Source organism: Papio anubis, chromosome 6, assembly GCF_008728515.1.
Source record: "Papio anubis isolate 15944 chromosome 6, Panubis1.0, whole genome shotgun sequence".
NCBI classification, from domain to species: Eukaryota; Metazoa; Chordata; class Mammalia; order Primates; family Cercopithecidae; genus Papio; species Papio anubis.
This window is the reverse complement of record NC_044981.1, coordinates 53968309-53993945: the sequence shown is the minus strand read 5'-3', so window position 1 is coordinate 53993945 and position 25637 is coordinate 53968309. Positions and strand designations below refer to the sequence as shown.

General features: G+C 36.9%; 1 protein-coding gene across 1 annotated transcript in view; it reads left to right on the top strand.

Annotated features, from left to right (window-relative positions):
- HMGCLL1 (3-hydroxymethyl-3-methylglutaryl-CoA lyase like 1) overlaps window positions 1-4845 on the top strand; it is a 149636-nt gene extending 144791 nt beyond the window's left edge. The window contains exon 10 of the transcript XR_001901853.3: window positions 7-4845. The gene's annotated coding sequence lies outside the window, so the exon portion shown is untranslated. The remainder of the gene's footprint in view (window positions 1-6) is intronic.
- The last annotated feature ends 20792 nt before the right edge of the window (window positions 4846-25637 follow it).

Below are 25637 nucleotides of genomic sequence, written 5' to 3'. Positions count from 1 at the left end.
TTTCAGTTACATCTCCCTGTGCATCTCTCTTCATAAAGCACATGATCCTGCACACTGGAAGTAATGGGACACCTCCAATTAGCATGTACAGCTGGATATGTACCCCATATTCTGAGGAGACTGACTTCCTATCTCTTACAAAGCTATGCAGTTCTTAATTTGAGATATTTGGAAAAGCGTCTCTTGTTACAAACTGCTTATAGTAACAACTAAGGGGAAAGCATTGCTGTTTTGAAATGGAAACCATGGACTTTGAAAGGCAGAGCAAGTAGTCAGAAACTCCAAGTACAGTCTAGAGCACAGTTACATATCTTCCATGTCAGTGTACTGAGTCACTTCCATGAATACCTTGATGCTACTGAATCACATTTAGTATGAGAAAGCTTGCTGTAGGTATTTGGTATCCTTTCTCCACACAAACCACCTAAATCTCTTTGAAAATTTAAAGAAAGTTTCTTTTCTGGTTTTCTTTTCTCCACCTTATTTATTTTTTGGCCTCTTCCTTCTCTTCTTTATGTTTGACTGCAGACACAAATGTACAGTTGCCTCCATCCTTACAACTCAACAGGTGGTCCAACACCAGCAGGATCATCCCCTGGGACCTTTTGAGAAACAGAATCTGGGACTTCACTCCATATCCACTGCATCACAGTTTGCATTTTAAACAAGATCCTCATATGACTCATATGCAAATTAACTTTGAGAAGCACTTGCCTATTTGATACCTCCTCTTGGGTGTCCAACAGGCATCTCAGGCTTCATATATATTCAAAATTCTTGTACCATTTTTCACTTTGTGCTCTGTAGTCCACCCCATTGTCTTCTGTTTTTGGAACAAGACACACTCAGATCCATCTCAGGTCTTCCTTTACCTTAGTTTTTTTCTCTGCCTGTAAAGCTGTTTTCCTGGCTTTCTCCCTGGGCATGACTGGCTCCCTCTTGTCATTGAGGTCTCAGCATAAATTTTACCTCCTTAATGAATCTTCCTGGACAACTCAGTTTAAAGTAAGTCCTGTTACACTCTCTCACATCAACTCATTTAATTATTAATTTTTACCTATTATTTGTTTATTCTTTCTTTCTTCAACAGAATATATACTCCATGAGAGTGAGGGTTTTGCTATCTTCTTCACTGTTAGTTCCACATTGCCTAGAACATAGTGCTAGGGTCTGGCACTAAATACCAATAAATGTTAGTCGGAGTCAAGAATAGAAATGGGTTTAATTCAAACATTTGGGAATTGAAGGAAGGAAACTATTCTGCATGAACTCTACACATATATTTCCTGAGCCCTTAATAGATTTTTAGGATTTTTCCAGTTTATATGTTGAATGATTGAATTAAGTAATGAATGCATATATATATACCAAAGAGGATGTTTAGAAATGTTGGGTAAACCAAAATTGTAAGGGAAATATATATATTTTTAAGCAGAATAAAGTAAAAGTGAAACTGCTGGAATTGATAACAACAAATTGACAATATCAATAACAGAAACCTTCCTGAGGTAAAGAGGCAACAGCTGTAATAAGCAACTAATCAGCTTTGCTGTGGGCATTAAGAAGTGCATGCCATTGCTTTCTATGTGTTTTACACACATGCACACAGGCACACACACACATGCATACATAATACACCATTCCAGTTATGGCCAGAACAATTTAGATTATTCATCAAACTTCTGTAACCTGTCTCTTCTCTATCAAAGAAACAAGAACTGCATTGCCTATTTAAAAGTCCACTGTAACATGTCATCGAAGAAAAGCAAGCCTGTTGTATCAGCTGTCATCTATATTATTAAGAGATAAAAATTTTGTAATGACTTGATATCAAGACCTCATTACTTCAGTATTCCTTAAATTCCTTTAGTAATTTATAGGTATTTCAGAGTCAAGTCTTAGCAGAGACATACTCTTAATTTTCTGTCGCTGATACATAAACAAACTTATTCTCTGTGATCTCAATTCATGTTGTACATTAGATTAATCAGTGGATGATGGGAGAGGAGTTTAGCAATATTGATGCCTGAACTTCACCCTTGGATATTTTGATTTCATTGGTCTGGAGTAGTACACTTCAAGCATCAGCATTTAAAAAAAAAATGTATACAACAATTCTCATGTGCGAGTTTAGTTGAAAATCTCTAATTTAGAACAATGGTTTTGAAAGTGTGATCCCAGGAGGAGCAGCAGCAGCAGCAGCATGACTTGCTTTTCTCAGGAGCTTCATCCAGAGAAAACGGCATCATCTCAGAGTCAGCTATAAAATCCAGTTTGTGAATCTGTGTATACTATAGAGATAAAGGACAGTAAGAGGACACCAGCTATATTAGCCCATCCTTGCCTTGCTATACCTAAGAGTAGGTAATTTATAAGAAAAGAGGTTGAATCTCATGGTTCTGCAGGCTGTACAGGAAGCATAGCGCCACCATCTGCTTCTGGGAAGGCCTCAGAAGGTTTTAACTCATGGTGGAAGGTGAAGTGGGAGCCAGCACTTTACATGGCAAAAACAGGAGCAAGAAAGAGAGTAGAGAGGAGGTACCACACTTTATAACAACTATCACCAGGACAGCACCAAGAGGATATTAAACCATTCTTTAGAAATCCACCCTCGTGATCCAGTCACCTTCCACCAGGGTTCATCTCCAACACTCAGGGTTACAGTTCAACATGAGATTTAGAGGGAATACATATCCAAACTACATAATCAACACATTAGAATTCAAATTAGGATTCACTAGAGATGCAAATTTTCAAACTCCAGCACAGATGTACTAAATCAGAAGCTCTGGGTTGAGGCCTAATAATCTTTGTTTTTACAGATCCTCCAGGGGATTCTGAGGAGCCCTAAAGTTTGAGAATCACTGACCTTCTAAGGCAGTGATTTACCACACTTGTAATTGGTAGAGGAAAAAATGGATACTATTTAGCTTATTGTATGCCCTATATCCACACAACAAAGCATCATTTTGAACTAGCACTCATATAATCCAAACAGGCATACATTTCCAGCCTACATTTCCAATGTGAACAGTGCTTACGAGAGGAGTGAAGTATACGAAACAGATGCCAATTTCCTCTGCCACATTCCTTCCCTTGACTCTGTTTCCCAGCTTCATAAGTTGAAAGAGTCATATGAATAGCCTCATTATTAGGATTTTCTCCAGGAGGCTTGAGTCTGAGAAAAATTCCACCAGGGTTCTACTGATTCTTCTTTGACACCATCTGATCTTAGGCTCTGGAAGCACACAATCCAGTTCTGAGTCTTGGCTGTATTACTCAATGGCTATGCAAACTTATTCAATTTACCTAAGGTCTTTAAACCTAATTTCAAACCTCACTTCCTTCACCTGTAAAACTCAGATAATAGCCTTTATTTATACAGCTATTGGAGGGATTTCATGAAATAATGCTTATAAGTGTTTGGCAAAGTGCCTAGTACTTAGAAAGTAATCAATAAATGTTAACAATCATAACTTTTAGTATCATTTCCTATAGCACTGCCCTGGAGTGGAACTTCCCCTCCATTGTGAGTTAACAGAGAGGCTCTCTTTCTATATCCTGTTTCATGTACAGTGTATGTTGTCTTAAAGGGCCTGCAATAATTCTCAAAAAGGCAGCTCGTCATCAAACTCCAGGACCACATAGTCTTAAATTGGCACCAGAGTCCCATGCTTTCCTTATCATGCTGTACCACTGAGGTATGCATGCTGAGCTAATTCTTTTCTGCATTTCATATGGCAGTAGTCTGCTACAGGAACTTGTTTTGAGACTTTTGCTGAGTACACTTATCTAAGAAATATAGTAGGTTGAACTCTATATCCTGCATCATCTAAAGTCAAAAATTTCATGAACGTTAGGAATTTGTTTCAGTCTTTTGGCAGTTGGACAGGTGAGCAGATAGATTTTGACATCTGTTTTCATGAGAGTTTTATTTATTTGGTGGACTACTACCTAGAAAGCTTCCGCTTTCTTCTTGTTCTTCCTGGTTCCGTTATAAAGCAGAACCATGTGCTTAGTTGAGTACTTTGCTTCCATGAGGGTCACCTTTCCTTTGACTTGAGCCATAGTATCAAACTTATATGACTTATGAAAGGGATTATGCCCCTCTAGGAATTAAGAGGAACTAAATCAAAACTTCTGATGATCATTCCATCTAAACTTTCCTTCTCCAGCTGGTTATTTAAGACCCCTGTCATTAGTGAAGCAGAGCAAAATATCATAGGTAGCCAGCCAGACCATTATCCTGAATTATATGAATCCTGAAAAGGTGCCTTCAGTCAGAAGGTTTTCACAGTGACCTCTATCTGTACACTAATGCCAATATACTGGATTGTTGGGCAGACATTCCAGCAGCATTCGGAGAGGTCCACAGAATTACAAGGAATCACTGCCTGCTTTTTGCAGGAGCTTCGTTTAGATAAAATTTAATTATCTAGTAGTCAGCTCACAAAATTTATACTGTAAATGTGTGTATACTCCAGAGGTGAAGGGAAGCTGTAGAGTGCCAATATCTGTCTCCTTATAACAGCCTGTATGCTCAGTACCTATCACATTAGTATAAAGGAAAACATATCTATGGACCTTCCTTTAATCAAAGAGTATGTCATTGTTTTTCTCAACTGTAAACATCTTCAAAGAATTTGAGGACCAAAGTAGTTCAGGCTAGAATTATGGGCATGAGGAAGAAGTGAGAAACATGTGATGACAAATAGAGCGTAAGTGGGGATAGATATGTTTCTGTAAGGGGTTTGTACATATGTATAGAAGATACGTCCATCCAGACATTAAAAGCCTGTTAGTATTCTACCTCCTGGACATTTTCTTTTTTTTACTTTTTTTTTTTTTTTTTTGTGATACACAGTCTCACTCTGTCACCTAGACTGGAGTGAAGTGGCTCACTGCAACCTCTGCCTCCTGGGTTTAAGCGATTCTCATGCCTCGGCCACCAGAGTAGCTGGGATTACAGGCATGTACCACCACACTTGAATAATTTTTGTATTTTTAGTAGAGACGGGGTTTTGCCATGTTGACCAGGCTAGTCTCGAACTCCTGACCTCAAGTGATCCTCCCGCATCAGATTCCCAAAGTGCTGTGATTACATGCATGAGCCACCTCACCCAGCTGGAAATTTTCTTTTACCATTAACTGACTAGAGGCTGTTCCCTGAAACTTCTGGATTTCTACAACAGTGCACCATTTTTATTGGGTGTTTAATGTTTGCAGTCATGGTTGTCCTTCAAAGTTGTCATTTTGGGAAGCTATGCATTCATGTTAATAACATTATCTTTTAGAATTGGAATTACATTGGGTCTCTTCCATAAAAGAAACTAAATGTCACTACTATAGAGTCATTTTGTTTTTATATTGTGCTAATATTGTTAAGACAGTATTAACCATATTTGTCTTGTTAATTTAGTTAAGATGATATTTATCAATTTATTTGTCTACTTTATTCACCAGATTTTTGTCCAAATGACATTCAGTTATTTCTAAAAATCAAATCCAGGCTGACAAAAAACAAATTTTTACTTTCCAGTTAATTCAAAAGGATGTGTCAAATGTTTCTAAGACAATTTCAGTGAGTAGTAAATAAACACATTTGCTTTACTGGCAGAATGTTTGAATAGTTGTCTAGAGTTGCAAGGCAATGATTTTGAAAAGGTATCATTCACTTCTATATTAGTTTAAAAATCATATTTTACTTTTAGATTTCTTATAAACCATATATAATACCATGTTCTTTATCTAAATAAAGATGAACTATTAAAAATATGATTCCCAGATAAGTGAAGTTTCCACTTTATATCACAACTATTTAAAGAATAAACATTTTTGTAGGAAGTATCATTGTGGTCGGACTTATCTTGTTTAAATCAAATATAACTTACTTTCCCCCAGTTTATAAGCTCCTTGTGGTACACAAGGCCAATCCTAACGTAGATTCTATATACCATCTAGCATAATTTCCTGGTATCTACTTCCACCCTCCCTTTCATCACCTCTGTTCAAACCCCCTCAAAACAAATCAGTAGTTTTGAGTTCCTTTCTTTCATGTTCATTTCTTGGGCTTCACTAGTCTTCTCCCTGAGGTATCTTGTACTCACCCAGCACGTTCCCTTGGCAATTTGTTCAAATTTGATCACTCTTTTGTGTGATTATTTGCTATGTGTTAGCCTTGCTCACTTGACTATGAGCTTCTAAAATGCAGAGACCATATAATATGTACCTGTATATCCCCAGTATTCCTCATGATGTCTAACACATTAGAGCATCTCATAAGTAAGTGGCATGACTTTGCTATCTTGAGAAATTGGAAATGTTATTATAAGCTTTATTAACAATTTTAGTTGCTCTTCAGATGTGTATGGTAAAATATAAGCCCTGTTCTGAATACCCTAAATTATACTGTTTTGAAAAGCTGTGCCTTCATTTTCCTAATTTCGGAGTGTACTTCCTCTTAAGGGAGCTCTTGAAATTTTCCATTTTAATTACTATTTTAAATACCTGAAGATGGGGAGTCCTAGCAAAGCATAAGTAGCCAAGATATAGCTGATGTTTGAACAACTCTTGCTAGACTACTCTCACATACAAGATAATAAATTGTGAACGAATTTGTAAGTTCTCCTGAAAAATAATTTAAATAGCACAAATACAAATCAGAGTTATTTGCCTATAAGATTCAGAATTTTATTAATTTAAGAAATGTTTCTCATGCATATGTATAAAATAAACATTTTGCTAAGTTCTCATATTTCAATGGTAAACAAGGCAGACACAATGCCTGTCTTGATGGATATTATACTCTAATGCTGAGAAGGTAACTCAGTGCAAGTTTTATGTGCACTCTGTAAGTTGATAGATTTAGATGCACAGGTCAAATGAACAGATGCAACTGGGTAACTCTAAAGTATATCTGATGTACTTGACAGTGTCTTCCAGATAAGACTAAATGGAGCCCAAGATCTAAACCAGCCTATATTATTGGAGATCAATGGTACTTAAATGGAAAAATACAAAGGAGTTTCTAAAAGAATTTAGTTAAGTTTAATTATAGTTCTAGTAAATTATATACTTCTATGTACTTGTCTATTTTTATGTCAATCTCTATCTTCCTCAAAATTATTTGTTTTGGTTTTGACTATTTGTCAAAATTATTTATCTTGGTTTTGACTATTTGTCACCAAATTCTAGCATCTGTAGACAAGCATGTACTATTCATAGATTTATATCAGTTCTCATATCTTTGCCACAACACCAAAGTTAAAGGGCATGTGTGTGTGTGCACGCGCACACACACACACACACCAAACTGAGACCCTGAAAGTCTAAGCATTGACTACCTTATAACTTCCCATTCATTTCATCATCATTTAAAAAATATTTATTGAGCACTTACTGTACAGTTAGGATTGTGTTTACCTGCAAGTAATAAGAATACAGAGTACATGACTTCAGTTATTGTCTTAATGCCCTGTGTAACAAGCGTAGGTAACCACTGACAACTTTCAGGTCTCCTTCTCTTTCTGTGCTACATGTGATCAAGAAGATAAGAAAGCCCAGGCACTCCCTCCATTGGTGCTGGTGAGAAGCTCAAACCACTACATGACCACCAGCAGGAAAAGTTCAAACTATGCAGGAATCCTCACCTTGGCTTTATTTCCCAGCCAATAAAGCCCAGGGACACTTGCCCCTTCCTTCACTCAAGCTATTTTTAGATCTGCTTTGCTTTCTACCCTGTTCTTTCCAGAAAGTTTAATGCATGAGTAATTTACCTCTTCATACCCTCTTGGAATATGTGTGGCATTATCAGTCTCAACATCTGAGCCAGTTTTGTGGGGAAGTCCATCCTGTCAATGTGAGTGTTTACAACACTCTATAATAAACACCATCTTTCAACTTCAGCATCCTTGTTAGCTTGGGAAGAGGTTAGCTTTCATCTTCATACTAATTTCCTAATGGTTCCAAGATAGCTGCCACTCAAACTTTACATTTATGTTCAAGGCCAGAAGAAGGAACAATAGCAATCTTTCTGTCTATCTCTAAAATTATTGGTTTCCCAGGAATCCTGAGTTTCATTGGCCATTCACTGTGTCACATCACAACTAATCACTTAGTTGTTAAAGAGTCTGGGATTTCAAGAATTGTATTTGGGTGTATTGCCACACCAAACAAAATCATAATTCTATGTATTAACATGGGTGAGACTGAATCCTGGTAAAGCAACTATTTAAGTCAACCTTACCAAGTAGGAGCAAGGACGTGCTATGTGCTAGGGATGTAACAGTGAATAAACTTATCAATGATTCTTTATGGAATGGTCTAATGGGGGAATCACAAAAATTATGATACAATGACAATTGCACTTGTAATAAGTGCTATGAATGAGAAGTTCTTTCTGTAAGTTCATCTTTCTCTAAGTTCATTTTTCTCCAACTTGGGTGTTGTGACAGAGATCTGAGAACTGATGTTATAAATAAATCTATAAATGGTACATGATTGTCCATAGACGCTAGAGTTTGAGGACAAATAGTGAGTCAAACCAAGATAAGTAATCTTGAGGAAGATAGATATTGACATAAATAGCACAATTGCACTTGTAATAAGTGCTATGAAGGAGAAGTTCATCTTTCTCTAAGTTCATCATATTCTCTAGTATATAACCAAACATGTCCATGCAAAGGACATGATTCATGAGATGAGATCTGAAAGAGCAAGGTGTTAAATAGTAGAAGAGGAAGGGGAGAAAACATTTCTTGTGAAGGGAACACATGTGGAAGAACTCTCTGGAAGGAGAAAGCATGATGCATTTCTGGAAACTGAAAGTAGGCTAATGTGGTTGAAGCACAGGGGAAAATGGAGGAATCTGGATGTCCAATTAAGAAGCTCATAAATTATAATATGCGAAGAATTCATTTAGCCAGCTGCTTGGACATTATGTTTAGAGCTTCAAATTTCTATGATCTTGTGGTGTTTGAGACACAACAATCACTCACCCACTTATGTATTTGTTTAATAAAATAAGTCATAAATTACAAAAGACAAATTACTTAACAGGAATTTTACTATATATGGTATGATATCATTAGTTCAATAAATGTTTCTCAAACACCACTTACATTCTTTAGGGCTGAATAAATATAAAGGAAAGACATTGGTTTCCTTCCTCCAATTGTCTGGCTGCTAAGGAGCATTTGGAATGATGACCATCTTCATGACCATCTTTTTTAATTTTTGAATTACCTTGAGATTCTTGTAGTGGAAGGAAGGGGGTGAATTTCCAACTCCTTCCCCATTATTGGTCATACAATTGATCTTCTACTGGAGGCGAGGGGTATGGCAAGTATAGCAAAAGAAAAATTACTATATATTTGGATATGTATACTGAGATGTGAATCGGTAGGTAAAGCTGTAAAATATGATCCAGGAAAAAAATAGGATATAATAACAAACTAGAAATGCATAGTAAAGACCATATATAGGCATACCTCATTTAATTATGTTTTCCTTTATTATGTTTGCAGATTTTTTTTCTTTTATTTTTAAACAAATTAAAGGTTTGTAGCAACTCTGCATAGAGGTTGAGCAAGTCTATCAGCACCATTTTTTCTAACAGTGTGTGCACACTGTTTCTCTGTTACATTTTAGTAACTCTCACAATATCTCAAACTTTTTCACTATTATCATATCTATTATGGTGATCTGCGATCAGTCATCTTTCATGTTACAATTGTAATTGTTTTGGGGAGCTATGAACCATGCCTGCATAAGATGGCAAACCTAGTTGTGTGTTTTCTCTTTCTCCTTGGGCCTTTCTATTCCCGGAGACAAAACAATATTAAAATTAAGCTGATTAACAACACTGTAATGGCCTATATATGTTCAAGTGAAAGGAAGAGTCACATATTTCTCTTTAAATCAAAAGATAGAAATGATTATGCTTAGTAAGGAAGGCATGTTCAAAGCCCAGATAGGCTGAAAGCTAGGCCCCTTGTGCCAGTTAGAAAAGTTGTGAATGCCAAGAAAAAGTTCTTAAATGAAATGTAAAAGTGCTACTCCAGTGAACATGCAGATAATAACAAAGTGAAACAGCCTTATTGCTGATATAGAGAAAGTTTGAGTGGCCTGAACAGATGATCAAACCAGCTACAACATCCCCTTAGTCAAAGCCTAATCCAGAGCAAGGCCCTGATTTTCCTTAATACAATGAAAGCTGAGAAAGCTGAGGAAGTTGCAGAAGAAAAGCTTGAAGCTAGCAGAGGTTGGTTAATGAGGTTTAGGGAAAGAAGCCATCTTCGTAACACAGAAGTGCAAGGCTAAGCAGCAAGTGCTGATGGAGAAGCTGCAGCAAGTTGTTCAGAAGATCTACCTAAGATCATTGATCAAGGCAGCTACACTAAACAGATTTTCAGTGTAGACAAAACAGCCTTCCACCAAAAGAAGATATATCTAGGACTTTCATAGATTGGAACAGTAAATGCCTAGCTTCAAAGCTGCAAAGGACAGACTGACCTGTTAGGGGCTAATGCAGCTGGTGACTTAAGCTGAAGCCAGTGCTCATCGACCATTCAAAAAATCCTAGGGTCTTTAAGAATTATGCTAAATCTACTCTGTCTGTGCTCTGTAAATGCAATAACAAAGCCTAAATGACAGAACAGCTGTTTATAGCACGGTTTACAAATATTTTAAACACACTGTTCAGACATACTGGTCAGGAGAAAAATTCAAAATGTTACTGCCCATTGACAATGTACCTAATCACCCAAGGGCTCTGATGGAGATGTATAAGGAAATTAATGTTGTTTTCACGCCTGCTAACAAAATACCCATTCTTCAGCCCATGGCTCAAGAAGTAATTTTGACGTTCAAGTCTTATTAATTAAGAAATATATTTTGTTAGACTATAGCTTCTATAGCTAGTTATTTCCCTGATGGGTCTGGGCAACAAAAATTGAAAATCTCCTGAAAAGGATTATCTCTTCTAGATGTGATTAAGAACATTTGTGACTCATGAAATGAAACAAAAGTAACAATATTAACCTGGACTTTGGAAGAGGTTGATTCCAGCTCTCACGGATGGCTAAGGAGTTCAAGACTTCAGTGGAGAAAGTAACTACAGATGTGGTGGAAATAGCAAGATAACTAGAATTAGAATTGGAGACAGAAGATGTGACCAAATTACTCTCATCTCATGATCAAACGATCTGATGAGAAGTTGCTTCTTATGGATGATCAAAGAAAATGGTTTGTTGAGATTGAATCTGATGAAGATATCTGAATATTGTTGAAATAACAAAGTATTTAGAATATTAGTTTATAAATCAGGGGCAAGGTTTGAGAGGATTTTTTTTTTTTTTTTTTTTGGACATGGAGTTTTGCTCTTGTTGCCCAGGCTGGAGTGCAATGGTGGGATCTCAACTCACTGCAACCTCCACCTCCCAGGTTCAAGTGATTCTTCTGCCTCAGCCTCCAAGTAGCTGGCATTACTGGTGCCCACCACCACATCCAGCATTTTTTATATTTTTAGTAGAGATGGGGTTTCACCATGTTGGCCAGGCTGGTCTCGAACTCCTGAACTCAGGTGATCCACTTGCCTCAGCCTCCCAAAGTGCTGGGATTACAGGCATGAGCCACCACACCTGGCCAATTAACTCCAATTTTGAAAGAAGTTCTATTGTGGGTAAAATGCTATCAAACAGCATAGTATGCTATAGAAAAATCTTTTATGAAAGAATTCTTTTTATGAAAGGAAGATCAATGTGGCACACTTTGTTGTCTTATTTTAAGAATTTGCCACAGCCACTTCAACTTTCAGTAATCACCACCTTAATCAGTTAGCAGTCATCAACATCAAGCTAAGACTGTGCACCAACAATAAGATTATAACTGCATGAATGGTCAGATGAGCATTAGCAACTTTTAGCAATAAAATATTGTAATTAAGTTATATACATTGTTTATTTGGATATAATGCTATTGCACACTTAATAGATGATGGTATAGAAACGTAACTTTTATAGCACTGGAAAACCAAAAATCCATGCGACTTTATTGTGTTATTTGTATTATTGTAGTGATCTGGAACCAAATCCCTAATATCTCTGAGGTATGCCTGTATTAAATAATTAATAGGACTTTGTAACATATTAATATGTCCTGCTTTGCACTGAATGATATACTGAATATGGAGGAATCTGAAAGACTGTGCTTAGAAAAGAATAAAGAAAAATAAAGATAAATCACTCTCAATCAGATTTTACTTGACTCTGTAGAATGTTTAGCAGGCTTAGCATTATTCAGAGTTCAACAAAGGAAATAGCTTGTGCATGGCTGGATCATTGTTGTAAGAAAGTAAATTCATATATTTAAGAATAGAACTTCCATAAGCTCTGGTCTATATAGACTTAAGTTAAAATTGTATATCTTATTTTTAGGAGCATCATTTAGAAAAATAAATTATGTTTTTAAGTTTCTCTCAAAGCACCTAAAACAGAACCCATAAACTTCTGTGTGCAATTATTTATTTGATGTTATTTGTCAGTATGTAGCCTTTTTCAAGAATATTGGGCATTAATCTGGACAACCACCTGTATTAGAGGTTTCCAAATCTAGTTATATAGAATCATGACAATGTGAAACAATGGCAAGTACTTAGGATGGAATAAGAATTTTATTGATTCAAGGTGCTTCAGCCCAGCTGTCAAATACAGCCTAGACTCCTTTGCTATTCTTTACCCTGAATTCATAAAAAATAGCATCCCCATAGGACAATTTTAATTGGAAGCATATTTTACTCCCATGATGCAAACTCAGGGTCACAACAGGTAACCTGAAAGATTGTTCCACCATATGTTATACCCAGAAAATATATTCCCCAAATACCATGATACACAAGGGGGCAAAAATTACATAAGTCTTAAGATAAACTTCCCATCAAGTCAGTTTACCATAACTGAATGGTTGGGTTTCAAATGAAGGAAAGATGCAATTTAGATTCTGGTATACATTAGGAAAATGAAAATTATGTTATCCACCTGTTTGAGGGCCTGTAACTTTTACTCTAAGCTGCGTAGTATGTATCAAGACATTCGAGGATGAGCTTAATACATGGTCATATATTCTGGAAATCAGAAAATTTTAAGATTTTTTTATTCAATAATTTAAATAGATACACTATTTATTTTCAAGATAGACATTAAAAGATGTCTATTAGTAACATAATTATAGTTCTTATAAGAAAATGTGGAAGAAATTTTAATCAACAAAAGGCATTTTCCTATTGTTTACTTATAAATATATTTAAAATAATTTCTGAATGTTGACAAATGCTTTATGAATTATTGAAATTTTATGAGAAAATTTTTAAAAATTTAAGCCTTCAAAAATGACAAGCTTCAATTTATAAGTTTTCAATTCTGATAAAGGTGTTTCCAAATCTTTGCTGTATAATTGTTGTGGCATGAATTGTTACATTCAAGACTAACAAATACCTACCTTTTACTATATGGTATAATCATAATATTAGAGTCAAGGTGAATGATTTGCATATTGATTTTCTTTCCAATTCAGGATACCAAGTAAAGAGAGTTTAAATAGAATGTGCTGCCAAAATGCTTCATTGCTGCCATAGATTAATAGTGATTTGCAAAGTTATTTATGTAATTACGTGTTTAAGTCACCTCCATTTGGCTTTCAGCTCTATAAAGGCCAGACTTTTGTCACATCTGGGTCCAGCACAAGAACTGACACATAACAGTGTCCCAAAATTTGTTTAATTATCCACTCTGTGGTGCCATAAGAAATCACTCTGAAGAATAACAGTGGGAAACCAAGGACCACAGTGTATGGGAAAAGGAGAGGCACTTATCAAACTATACAGCTGCCTATTCAATAATTCTAAAATGAGTTAAGTCTTTGATTGGCTAATTAGGATGCCAGTGACTTAATCTAATGACTACAGTTCTGTATTCATGTGTAAAAGGATGGCATCTTAAAAAAGACAAACGCAATATATTTAATCTTAATTCTCCCTTTGGTACTTTCTTATATATATAATTTAATGTACATAATTTTTCTGTTTCAAAAATCTGGATTTGACCTCTTTGAGCCATCCCAGTTGACCCCTTATTTTATTGGTCTTCTGAACACCAACTGATAGGTGCTCCCAGGTTGCAGATTAATTAGCTGCCACTGAGTGGTTATTAGCTCATTAGCAGCTACTTTGACCCATTGGCAATTGATTCCTCAAGCAGGGTTAGGGGAAAACTCACTGCCATCAAACTGGATTTTCTTAACACTGCAATGGTAAAGTGGATCATTCAGCTTCTTATTGGGTTCTTATATTTAAAAATGTATTCCCCTTCTTTATCCCAGGAGAGGTACCATATGCAGGAGTAAAGACTGGGTTTAGAACAGAAAAATCCAGTTCCAATCTCAATTCTGTTTCTTACCAACTGTATAACTTTGAGTAAATGTCTTGGTTTCTCTAAACTCATTATTGTTCACGTATAAAATGAAAAAAAAAACCTAGTACATACCAAACAGAAGTCTGATGAGTATTAATATATAAATATTGCATGAATGATGCATTGAATAATTACTTAAGTAAATGCAATCTATTTTGTTTGACTGTATTGTTATCCCCTGGTGTCCCTTGGCTTCTCTGGGGGAAGAGTACAGTTCTTTGCCTAGCTGATTTAGACAGCCATATGACTTGCTTTGGTCAAAGTGCAATCAGGGAAGACGTGTTACTCCTAGACAGAATTTTTAAAATGAAACATGTGCTTGGTCATAATCTTTAATTTCCTTCTAGTAGTATCCCAGAGAAAAGTTGTTTTGTCAGCCTTGGCCTCCCAGTGAAGGCAATAGAGCAGTCTGAGCTGACCTGTAATGGGCCTGGAGTGTTAGCAAGAAATAAACCTTTGTTATCGCAATCCACTGATACTCCATTGTTGCTTTTTACTGTAGAATAACCCAACCTATCCTACTCTATACACTTACCACTAGTAGCAGTATTATTATAAGTAATGGTGACAATGAAGGCAAATACAAACAGATATTGAAAAATAAAAATAAAAATCTATACAATCAAGAATACTTTCTAAAAATTAGATGCAAACGGAACTCTAAGGTTTCTAGCAGCTATGTAATAAAAAAGAACATATCTAGATACTGGATTCAGTGTCTGTGATATACAAAGAAATCATTTACTAAAGGGAATCCAACTACTTGTAGTTCAGAAATCTTAGCTTCTTATGGATCTTAACAAAAAGGATTATATTTGACCAGCCAATAGAATCAAATGTGGGGAAATGTTTGATTTGGGGTCTTCTCTGATTGATCTGTGGCAATGATAATAACAATGACTTGATAGATGATAATGAGGCAGCTAGCTTATAAGGTCTCTAAAAGTGTTGTCTTAGAAGTGGTTTTATGTTTGAGGTTCTCTCTACCATAACACTCTTGTCTTCTACCTGCAATAGAGTTAATACAGGAGAGGAAAAGAGGTACAATTTTTAATACCTTGTAGAACCCTGTTCTTTTTTCCTGTCTTCTCACTTCTTCTCATTTCATTTCTTTCACTTGAACTAGCTTTTAATTGAGCCATTGTGTGTAGGTTATAGGAAATAATGGATAATCTTAAACCATTGGTATTTAAAATTTTTCCTTAAATTATGATGCTCTACAACTCTAAAACCAGTGAAGCAACAGTATTCATTACCCCAGGATAGGCTGCATACTGTCTTAGAACGAAGAAGTCGTTGTTCAGTTTCAGCTTAAAAGCTAGTCTTTTCAACAACATTAAAAAACAGCAGCATTGAGAGCCACACTGTGTTGAGAGCAAGTTAGCAGTGTTTCTGTATTTTTAAAACTTCCTTGTACATATCATGATCCCACTCTAGCAGACTTGAGTTGTAAAACCATACTAAAATTATAGTGCAAAAACCATGGAGGATATGTTGCAGGAAAAGACTGCAGTAGATAGGAACTTTCAATATTGGAGAAACTGAGGGTAGGCCTGTCCCAAACCCTTCCAAGATTACTTCCCCCTCCCCCATCACTATCCCAACCCACCCATTGTTGATCCCACCATGGGCTTGGGGTCAGTGTAGAAATGAAGAACAATACTCAAACCTATCTAAGTTTTGGGGAAATTCTAGTATAAGAGGGCCTTATTTCTTGCCTCTTAGCAAAGCTGTGCATTGATATTGAATATATTGCCAAATCAACATGGCACTGAGACTGCAGCAGGAAAGAAGCCATAGCTGAGAGAGAGGTTTGAAATTAGCTTCAACCATAAATATCAGTGTGCAGAGAAAGTAGCTATTTTATTCTCCAGAGGAATGCAGGAGAATCGTGATCCTCTCCAGAGAGCCAGAAGAGTCATAGAACAAGGAGACATTGTATACAGAAGCCAAAAAACTGGGAGCCATGAGAAGAAACCCTGGTACCCCAATTATTAGGATGAACCAGCCCCTCCTCAGCTGGCTTTGCTGCAGTATGACAAGAGAGCAGAAAAGACAGTCACCCCACAGCAGAGAGCAGCAAAGATCCAGAAGGTAGCATGCACACCTCAGCATTCTCTCCTTTCACAAAGACAACCTCTTGGGGAGGGAGAAGAGTAAAAGAGATGAGTAAAAAAAAAAAAAAAAAGAGTAAAACTTTGAATTGAGAATTCAAAGTTAAAACAGTTAATTATTCTACAGGGATTTAGTTAATATGCATAAACGTTCGGGTTACCTTTCTTGGTAATTTTAAGATATGTTTCTTATCAGGAGCAACAGTCTTCTGAGATCAGATTATGAATAAATATACCGAAAAATATTTACTATCTTTGGGTACATCATGTAATATATTATAAAGTAATAGTATAATGTTTTGATCCTTATTTTGTACGTTTCTTTGATTACACTGTCTCAGATGTTCCTGTGTTCGGCAAGTTATTGAATTATTAGAGGTGCCACTGTAGTAAGTAAGTAACATATTGCAAAGCAGAAGATGAGAATTTGGCATTATAAAATGATGACCTTACAGACAGAAAGATCCATTTGTAAAATTATGCTTCTTTTCCTAAAATATTTACTTAAAAATTTTTTATTCTTTGTATACTTTCACCTCCAAGTCACTCAAGGAAGATGGAAAACTAAAGTTGAAACCAGTAGCAAAAGCCAACTTCTCCAAGTGCTGCCTGTCCAAATAGGCATTACATCAAATAACTCAGATGAATGGTGGTATTCCTATACTTTAATGCTTAGTCCCTAATGATTATGATAATCTATAACCAAAATCGGGTTACAGTTAGCAATTTTATGAATGTTTATACACAAATATGTAAATTAGTTTTAATAGTTCTGTTTCTTATTCTTTCCTGCTGAATGATTCAAATATCCAAACATAGAATCGAATCCATTTTGGATGTGACTGAAAAGCAAAGTTAATTCTTAGCAAAACTTACTGTTATATACTTATGAACTTAACCCATGTTCACCCAATTTAGCAGTTGCAAATTTATAATAATTTCTAAATATTGTTTCTTGTTTGTTCAAAACCCATGCATTTCTCCAACAGGAACTGCACCAGGTATTGCTGATATACCGGTGAGCAAAGCTGAATAGGTCTCTGGCCTCATGTAGCTTGAGGATGTAGAGGGGGAAAGAGCTTAATCAAGTGACCACACAAATATATGATCACATATGTAATAATTGTTTTAAATAAGAGGTACATGGTGCTAGAAGAAGGGCTACTAAACTCGTCACAGAGGCCAGTGACAATTTCTCCAAGGAAGTGACCATCTAAATTCTGAGTGATACATAGGAATTAACTTGTGGAAGAGAGAAATAAGGATTCCAAATGGATGGTAAAGCTAATATGAGGGTTCACTGGTAAAAGAATCCTATTTGTTCTAATGAATGAAAACAAGTGCTTTATGGCTAGAACCCAGTGAGTGAGTGGTAGCCTCATGGGAGAGGAGTCTGGGGGAGACAGACAGGGATAATCACATAGAAACTGCCTGAAGAACATTAATAATAGTGAGAATTTATAGAGCTCTTGCTCCACACCAACACTGTTCTATGCATTTTGTACGTACCAATTTAATCTTCACAACTTTATGAAAGAGGTACTATACTATATTTCTTCACTATACATAAGCAACAAAGGCACAGTTTAACTTGCCCCAAATCACCCAGCTAATCATTATGAAATAATTAACTTCAACCCCATGAAGTCTTGCTCTGAGGACTGTGCTTTCAATCACTAAGTTATGCTAATTGTAGCTTTAGCGCTATGGTAAGTAATTTACTCAGCAACCTGAAAGCACTGACTAGCCACTGAAACATTTTAAATAATACGTGGACAGGTGAGAATCAAATTGTCGGCCAGGTGCAGTGGCTCATGCCTGTAATCCCAGAAATTTGGAAGGCCAAGGCGGGCGGATAGCCTGAAATCAGGGGTTTGAGACCAGTCTGGCCAACATGGTGAAACCCCGTCTCTACTAAAAATACAGAAAAAAAATAAATAAATAACCAGAAGTGGTGGTGTGCACCTATAATCTCAGCTACTCGGGAGGCTGAGGCAGGCGAACTGCTCGAACCCAGGAGGTGGAGGTTGCAGTGAGCCGAGGTCCTGCCATTGCACTCCAGCCTAGGCAACAAGAACGAAACTCCATCTCAAAAAAACAAAAAAACAAAAAACAAACAAAAAAAAAAGTTGTCAGATTGGAGGGACATGCGTGCAAATGGGCACAAAAGTTAGGGAGCTATTATATTACTCTAAATAAGAAATGATGAAAACATGACCTAAGTTCCTATTTTAACTAAAACTTTTTTTTTCATGTAGAAACAAGTACCAATCATCAGACCCAAAGAAAATGGTTTTCTTCCTGTAGTAGCAGGCTTTAGAAATGCTTAGTAAACTGCGCCTATTTATACCTAGCTGTCCTTCAGTTGCCTATTTTCAACTGAACAAATCCATTATAGCCAACCACAGGGCATCAGGGAATCAGACAATTGTTCATCCATTTCTATTGTCTTTGAAAAAGGATTTAGTATTTATGTTTGAATATGAGTATCACTTGCAGATTTTCTTTTAGTACTTACTAAGAATAGTACTTCAAACCATATAATTGTGCAACATCTACAAGGTCACAGTTTGCAGGGGCTTGGGACACTGCTTGTTTCTCCTTCTCCCTTGACAACTTCCTTTCTCCTCCCCATGAGGAAACAAGAATTCATGTCTAATGATCTCTCCAGCGAGGGGCAAGACCGGCCACTCTGAATTCTTCAGACGGCCACAACATTCCAGCTTACGTTACATCAATTATTCCAAGATCCTTTAATCATGGTGATTTCCAGGACAAATCCAAGAGAGCCTCAAATGCTATGGGAAGGCCCAGCTTTCCAGACCAGCCACTTCTGTGTGCTTATTTCTTCACTCTTTGTTTCTCAGTAGGATCCTGTCTTCCATTCCTCTTTGCCCTTTTTCAGATCCTTCCACTGGTTTCAGGAATTCACTCCTGGTTATTGGCAAACTTCCTTACATCTTTAACCTCTTCATGCTACTTTCTCCTTGCTCTCATTAAATTTCAGTTATACAAGGGAAATAAGTTCAAGAGATTTATTTTAAATATGGCGACTACAGTTAACAATATGTTGAATACTGAAAATAGTTGGGAGTAGTCTAAGTGTTCTTGCTACACACACATACACACACAAAGCATGTGAGGTAACGTATATGTAAAATAGCTTGATTTAGCCTTTCCATACCATGTATGCATATCAAGACATTATACATCATAAATGTATACAATTTTTACAGAAGAAAAGCAAGAATTAGGGGGTGGACTGAGTCAAACACTGGACTCATGAATGAGAGGGGATTATAGGAAGCACAGTAAGTGATATGGTTTTGCTGTGTCCCCATCTAAATCTCATCTTGAATTATAGCCCCCATAATTCTCACATGCTGTAGGAGCGACCCAGTGAGAAGTAACTGAATCATGGGAGTGGGTCTTTCTCATGCTGTTCTCGTGACAGTGAATAAGTCTCACGAGATCTGATGGTTTTATAAAGGGGAGTTCCCCTACACACTCTCTCTTGCCTGACACCATGTAAGATGTGACTTTGCTCCTCATTCCCCTTCCACCATGACTGAACTGTGGAACTGCAAGTCAATTAAACCTCTTTCCTTTATAAATTACCCAGTCTTAGGTATGTCTATTAGCAGAATGAGAACAGGCTAATACAGTAAGTGAAGTAGATAATAAGGAAAAAAAATAGCTAACCAAGTTTAATGACATTCTCCTCAATGATTTGGGGTATTCTGAAGCAGAAATAAGGAGACACATTTTGGAAGCAGAAAAGGGAATCAAGACGAATATAAAACCCACCTCAAGGTCATGACATACATGAGCTGTGGGAGGAAACTGCCAAAAATTAATGGGACTACGGGGTAGAGTGTCCAGGCACCAGCCATATTGCAGTTGGCCCAGTGGTATGGTTCTTAAACGTTAGTCCTCATCAAAATCACCTAGGGGGCTTGTTAAAGACAGCTTTCTGGGTTCCACTTCCAGAGTTTCTAATTTAATTGTTCTGGTGGGGTGAGAATTTGCATTTTTAACAGCTTCCACATGATACTGACCCTGCTGATCTGGAGGCCAAGCTTTGAGTACCGTTTAGTGGCTTTCAACTCCGTCTGCCCATTATAATCACCTGAGAAACTTTTAGAGTCATTGATACCCATGCTTCTTCCTAGAAGTTCTGATTTAATTGATGTGTCATGACCTGAAGCATTGTCAATTTTTTAATCTGAGGATTGACATCTCTTTATTCCCTTCAACCTCCTGTATCTGGTAACCACCATTTTACTATTTCTAGGTTTGACTTTTTTTTTTTTCCCCCCCCACACTCCACATGTAGGATTGTGCAGAATTTGTCTTTCTGTGCCTGGCTTATATCACTACTCTTATCCTTGGTGGCTTTAATATTTCCATACATACCCTGACCTCTTAGTTCTTGTCCATTTCATTTATATTTTCTCTTGATGCCCCCTCCAACTCAGGTGACCATTCTAACACTTCTAGTGACTATAACTTCTGAAATTGATTTTATTCCATCCCCCATTTTTACCAGCTTTCTCAGACTGTTAGCAGTGGAAGAGATTTGAGTTACCATGAGTTACTGGCGGTGAATCCATACCAATTCCACAACTTCAGTCCTTGCCTCCTCAGAAGAAACAATTCAATTGAGAGGCATACAGCAGAAAAAGAAACCAAGGCAAGTTTCAGAGCATGAATGGAAATCTAGAAAGGCTTTAGAACAGGAAAGAAAGGAAAATTCTCTTGAAAGAGACCCAATCAGGCACCTGAAGTTGGAAGAAAGAAAAGAGAGCAAAAGAAGACAGCAAAAAAAGGACCTTTAACCTTGATCTTGGGACTTACAGACTCACCTCTTTCCCATGATTCTTTCCATAGGGTGGGCTTTCTGCATGCCCAGTACTTTCCTTGTCCTTTGGGACTGAGCAGGCACCTTGTGTTTAGGAAGTTATATGCAGGCCCATCTGAGGCCTTCTTCCTGTGGAGCGTATCCCTGAAAGAATATACTGCACCAGTTTTATCTCTTGACGCGCATGCCCAGGGAGTGTGCTTCTCCTTAGGGCCTGCGTTTAATTAACATTCTGATGTTAACAGGTGTGGACCATCAGGAAATGGCCTCTCCGTGGTGCTGCCAAATTATCATTTTAGAGAGACAGAGATTTTTAGTGGGTGGCAGTAGAGCCCTCTCCTGCCGCGCTCATGCCTAATAACTACCTGTACCAAATCCAGCATTTTTCTTTCAACAACTCTTGATTTCCAGTGAGACCACCATGCCTTGCTGCCTCAACTATCTTTAACTGTCCATGAACCGTTTACTGTATTCCCATCATCCACCAGAAGGGCTCAGTATTAAACCATGCGTTTGTAGATAACTTCTGCTGCTGCAGCTTCTTCTCTCCGTCGAACTTACTTCAAAAAACTCCAGCTATGGTAAAATCTAGCGCTCTGTATCTAATGGAGAAAAATCACTCAACTATACTGACATATTTTGTGTTTTTGACCAAAAGTCTCAAAAATGTCAGGTGATTTGAGAAATTGTAATCATTACCTAGTAGAAAATTCATATACCTCTTACTAAGGGCTTCATACATATTAACAAAGTTATTCCTTTCAAACCCTGAACGGTGAGTGCAATTAATTTATTTGTTAGGGAAATTAGCAGGACATATCCCTTTTAGTTGAGAAGACTGAGGTTCAGAGAAGTTAGGTAAGTTGACCCAAATCATAAAACAAATGAGTCAGTGAGGATTTGAATGCAGGCAGGCTTAGCAATATTGCTTCTCCTATATCCCCAGTAAATTTATTTCCCAAGATAACCATTTCACATTCTATCTCTTCTCACATCTCTAACATCTTCCTCTCAATTCTGTTGATGACCTCATACTTTACAGAAACTCCACATAAACACCCATTGTAATGCTCCTCTTGAGTGCAAAACTTCTTACAAGTGTTGTAAGTATTCATTGCCTTCATTTCCTCATTCCTCAGTCTCTCTTCAATCTACTGCAACTGGGCCTCTGTCTCCACCACATCTTTAAGATCTGTTTAAGATCTCAATGACTTTGCTTCTACCAAAGCCAAAATTAAATTCTAGACCTCATTTTATTCAGTCTCTTGCCAATATCCGACATTGTTGAACATGCCCTCCATCTTGGAAATCTACACTTTTGGCTTGTTTCTGCTAGCCTTCATTTCTCATTAGCCACCCATTTATAGTAGCCTTGCTTTCTCACTTTCTCATCTTCCTCTTCCAGACCACTAAATGTTGTAATCATCCAAGTTATTTTTTGGTCATTTTCCATCTTTTATCACATTTTTTTGTTAAGTGGTTTCTTCTATTGTCATGATTTTAAATAACATTCATACACTAATTTGAGGCAGACTTTATTATGGGTCTCTACTTTCATATAAAAACTGCCAATTAAAAATATTTGAACAATTACATCTACTTTAAAATGCAGCTGGATACAAACAAAAACAAAAAGATCAAACACATATTTTCCTTTTCAGCTAATCACACTCTAAAAGCCAGGCACGGTGGCTCATGCCTGTAATCCCAGCACTTTGGGAGGTTGAGGAGGGCAGATCAGGAGGTCAGGAGATAGAGACCATCCTGGCTAATGCGGTGAAACTCCGTCTCTACTAAAAATACAAAAAAAAAAAAAAAATTGCTGGACCTGGTGGCGGGCACCTGTAGTCCCAGCTACTCGGGAGGCTGAGGTGGGAGAATGACTTGAACCCAGGAGGTGGAGCTTGCAGTGAGCCGAGATCACGCCACTGCACACCAGCCTGAGTGACAGAGCGAGACTATCTCAAAAATAAATAAATAAATAAATAAAAATAAAGATAAAATAAAATCTTGTGTATCCTAGGTTTTCCCCATTTCCTGTATCTGTTACATCAATAAGCATCACTAGGTTTATTTCCGTCAAAATGTATTTGTGAAAGATAATTGGGTATTAAATGACTAATAGAGTTGAGCTAAGCCAGGCACAGTGACCCATGCCTGTAATCCCAGCACCTGAGGTCAGAAGGTCAAGACCAGTCTGACCAACATGGTGAAGCCTCATCTCTACTGAAAATACAAAAATTAGCCCTATGGGGTGGCGGGTGCCTATAATCCCAACTACTCAGGAGTCTGAGGCAGGAGAATTGCTAGAACCCAGGAGGCAGAGGCTGTAGTGAGACAAGATCAAGCCATTGTACTCCAGACTGGGGGACAGAGCAAGACTCCATATCAAAAAATAAAAATAAAAAATAAAAAAAAGTTGAGCTAAATTTGTAAGCTATTTTCAGAGCATTCTATTTATTGCCTGTTGCTAACTTTCTTGAGCTTGTTCCCTAACTGTTATGAAAAAAGGAAAACAAGATGAGAGAAAAGGAAGAAGAAAAATAGAAAAAGATTAATACTATGATGAAAGAAATTTGCAATATTTCTAAGCTGATAAGGTAAATGAATAATTATATAGAACAACATTTTGTTTATTACCTAGTTGCATGGTTAAAATAAGAACAAGTACAATAGAACAGATTACTTCATATGAAAAATACTTCATTATACAATAAACAATACACCTGTATTTCAATATTGCTGCCCATAAGGACTCCCAGTTCTATTCACCACTACCCTATACCCCATCCCCAGTTCCATCAAGTTTCAATGCAATCATGAAAATGTTAGATAAATATTTATCTTCCAATCTATCATTTCATTCTGTCAAACTCCTCAAAATTTATCTCCATGTTCTTTCTCTATTATTGAGATGTTAGGGGCAGTAACACATTCTGTTTTCCTTTCCTACTACATATCTTTAAATTCTAATATTTTATTCTTATCACTTTTTATTTGCAGAGACTAATTTTGATTCATCCAAGAGAATACGGTATCTGTGATGACTGTGCCTAACAAACAACTATTTTAAGTTTCCACTTTTTAGAAGTTTATTTCCCATTGTTTCCTTTTATATATTGTATCTCACCTTTGGCTTCTAAACACTCCCCTCCTGTTCTTTATGGTACACTGATTTGACATATCTTTTTTACTACCTAGGAAGCATTTATTCCTTTACCCTTTCTGAGCTACTAAGGCAAAGGTGTCTAACCAACACGTAAGTAGTCTAAAGAGTACTTTTATGTGGAATGGAATTTTCAGAAAAGAGGAGTGTATTAGTCCATTTTCTTGCTGCTATGAGGATACCTGAGACTGGTAATTTATAAAGAAAGAGAGATTTAACAGACTCACAGTTCCACATGGCTGGGGAGGCATCACAATCATGGTTGAAGGTGAAGGAGGAGCAAAGGCATGTCTTACATGGCAGCAGGTACAAGAGTGTGTGCAGGGGAACTCCTCTTTATAAAACCATCAAATCTTGTGAGACTTATTCATTATCATGGGAAAATCCCACCTCCCATGATTTAATTACCTCCCACTAGGTGCCTCCCATGTCACATGGGGATTATGGGAGCTATAATTCAAGATGCAATTGAGTGGGGACACAGCCAAACCACATCAAGGAGAAACCCAGGCAGTGGTGATTCCTCCACTACTCACTGTATTCTGCAACTCAACTGTCAGCTGCATAGCCTTTAATCTCTTTCCTTCTCAATGAATGAATGATCCCTAACTTTCTGGAAAAGTTTTCATTAAAAAGTGATATTTATTTTGCTAATACAAAACAATCAACTTTTTTTTTCCTAATAGACAAATTTTATTCATTAGTAAATAGAAAATTCTGAATTGGTAGAACTTGAACTCTTCCATAGATGTCAACATAGAGAAACACTGTCTTAGGTGTGGACTACTTAGTTCCAAATAACAAAATGAAAAGTAGAACTTAAACGCAACTAATCTGATTTATTTGTTTGAAGCCATTTTACTTCGTATCTAACTGATGAAGTTAATCTAGACTTTGGTAGCATAAACTATTGGCTGCCTACCCAAAAGCCCTCTCCTGTTCATCCTTGCTAATAGATTTTGTTTGGAAGGCCACCCTTCTCCTAGGTAATTCAGGGTCAATTCTGACTAGACTAAGTCAATTAATTTGAA